Consider the following 3,065-nt stretch of genomic DNA (forward strand, 5'->3'; position numbering starts at 1 on the left):
AATAAATTAAAAGTCAAAAGTAACTGTTCTAAATATTATTGCTGACTGTTGCTAGGTCTCTCCACTGATTTAATCATTTTCTGCTTTGCTGTTTAATGCTACAGACTTGGACAGCTTCTATGCCTTTATGTTGTCTTTTGACCTCTAGTCAGAAAACATTTCCCTTGGAACTCAAAGTTATCTTGATATGCAGAGAACTTGACACTTTAATAGATCTAATGGTGATATCAATGTGTCTAGATAGAGGTCCAGAATGTCTCCAAGGTAGCAATCAATCAAAAGTTAAATGATATGACTGAAAGGTCCACTACTCAATTCATGAAATCCACTGTGCTTTAGTAGACATCCCATACATCTTCTACTAAGTTAAAGTTATTTTACTCACAGAATCTGTTTCATAATACATATGGACTTTCAAGTCTTTAAAGGTAAACATATACTTATAAAAATATTGCTAAACTTTAGTTTATGATAGGAAGAAAATATTTATGCTTTTTGTAAAGAATTATGCTAGCTATATGCCTGTTTATAAATATTTTCCTGAAGCAAATTTAATTTAGATTATATAATTTTGTTTCCTTTAGATACTATATATTCAGCATCTATACATACATTATTATCTGCAGGGTAACATATTTTTAATGAAATAAAACTAAGTAATTCATTTGGTCAATATTTAACCATAAATATGCATGTGTCTAAAGAGTGACTTGAACATTTTTATTCTTATAAAGTACTCAAGTTGATTAATAATGATGAAAATGAAAGGCACAATATTGATTGTACAAATCAGTCCTTTTCCTTCTCCACATCAAGAAATAAATGATTTAAAAACTTAACTGAAAAAAAGTACCCTGCAATTAAATTTCTACTATCTCTGTCACTACAGAAGTATTCTACATTTGCAAGTTCCATGATTTATCAACTATATATATTTATTATACTGTATGTGTACACAAAGCAAAAATATTAAGATTCTGTGATATCAGCTACAAATATTGTCAATCTAACATCCAGTACTGGATATATGAATGTACACTAATTTTGTGAAACCATCTTTGGTTTCAAGTTTTCTGTATAAAGAACACTGATAAATGAATAAAATGAAATGAGTGGCATGTAAAAATTTTAATGATAAGTATTGAATGAATTTATGCATTCACTTTGGAAAATTAACCTCATTCTGAATGATTTTTTATTTTTATTTACTCTTCTAGAATTCTGTTACTAGTAGCATACCCTCGCACAGCCCATTATTGATCTTTTAAAGAATCAGTCTGTTATTAATTGCAATAGCTAGTTAAATTCCTATTGCTGGCAAGGCAGCTTAGCAGGTAAAGAAACTTGCTGCCATGTCTTATGACCTGAGTTTTATATCCAGAAGCTACTTGATGGAAGGAAGGAATAGGCTGAACAAGTAGCACAAGTAGCTCACTTACCTCCAGAACCATGACATAGCACTTGGGGAATGAGCATACGCACACAAACACACACACACACACACACACACACACATACACACACACACACACACACACACAAACACCAAAAAAAAAAAACCTTGAAGTTTGTACCTGTAAGAATCAATATATATTTGGTATTAGGAACTATGAAAGTACTTAAAGTAGTAAAACTAAATCAAACAAACAAAACAATTGACTTTCTTTTGGAAATGGACATCTTCATGACAATCAAACAGGTCAATATGACTAGGAAGGGTTTAATGGGGTGAAGAATGAGGGGGTAAGGCAGAGGAGGGAGTATCAGGGAGGCTAACTAATACTAAAGGCATTAAAAAAGCCATTTACCATTATAGAAAATTCTCAAAGTATATACATATGCATCATAAAAAGATTTTAAAAGTTTAGAATAAACAAAGTTGAAAGAATAAGCAAAGTTATTCTACTTATACTATCTATTTCATAATACATATGGACTTTGAAGTCTTTAAAAGTAAACATAGTCTTATAAAAGGATTTTCCAGGGGGATATTGCACTTTCTAGACATCATCCATTAATGAAAACAAAACAAAATAACAACAACAACAACAACAACAAAATCCCCATAAATGTTCAAACCAGGAAAGGACTTCCTCTCTAGAAGTTACTGACCAGAGGTCCTACTGACCCTTAAAAATACTGATCATTGCCATTGCTCTTGCTTTACTAAAAGAACTGGATGTTAAGACCTTATTGCTGAAGACATTACCTATATAACTGAACTGTAGAACAAGAAAGGAGAAATTAAGCTGGTGATAACTTCAAGCCCTCATCTCCACTGGCAAGCATTCATTTTGCTATGCCTAGTATCAAAAGGAAATAAAAATCATCACCTTTACCCAGAACCCTGTGAACTACAATAGCAACTGGCCTGGCAAGATATGCCCACTGGTACTAGAGTGGCACAAATATAAGAATTACCAACCATTATTTAACTGGATTTAGGATTCATTTCCTAAGTTGGAGTCCACATCTGACACTGATTTCAGGCTTAGGAACCTGAGGGTAAACAGGTCACAGTACATAGGGCAGAAGTTTCACTATGCAGCAGATGGTGATTAACACAGAAATCCACAATTAGCAAAATGTGCAAAGAATAAGAGGGTGCAGAGACCTTATTCCTGAATAGGACCCCTATATCAAACTTTTGCCTCCCAAGGCTTGGGGATCATTGTGAAAGAAGGGGCAGAAAGAATGTAAGAGCCAGGGGTGATGAATGACTACAAGGAAACAGTTCTCCAGACATCTGGCTAGTTACTCATATGAATTCACAGAAACCTTAATAGCTTGCAGAAGCCCTATGCAAGATAAAACTAGAAAAATAATCCCAGCATAGAAATGAGGAAGTTGGTAGAAAGTTCCAACCTAACCTAAGGAAATTGTGGTAACAGACGACTGCTGGGAAGGGCAGAAACAGTCTCTTCCAGGCATGGGACTCTTGGTAATTTAACCAATCTCAAGTGGATGGATCCACACTAAAGGATATTTGGAGACAAAAATAGATTCTATAGGTCATATGTGTGTGTGTTTATGTATGCATATATGTGAATGAAAATATAGGCAAA

At 33.7% G+C, this 3,065-nt stretch overlaps 1 pseudogene; it reads left to right on the top strand.

Annotated features, from left to right (window-relative positions):
• The first annotated feature begins 1,735 nt into the window (after positions 1-1,735).
• Positions 1,736-3,065, top strand: part of LOC103746852 — a 2,521-nt pseudogene continuing 1,191 nt past the window's right edge.

The sequence above is a fragment of the Nannospalax galili genome, unplaced genomic scaffold (assembly GCF_000622305.1).
Source record: "Nannospalax galili isolate Female #2095 unplaced genomic scaffold, S.galili_v1.0 scaffold140, whole genome shotgun sequence".
In the NCBI taxonomy this organism is placed as follows: Eukaryota; Metazoa; Chordata; class Mammalia; order Rodentia; family Spalacidae; genus Nannospalax; species Nannospalax galili.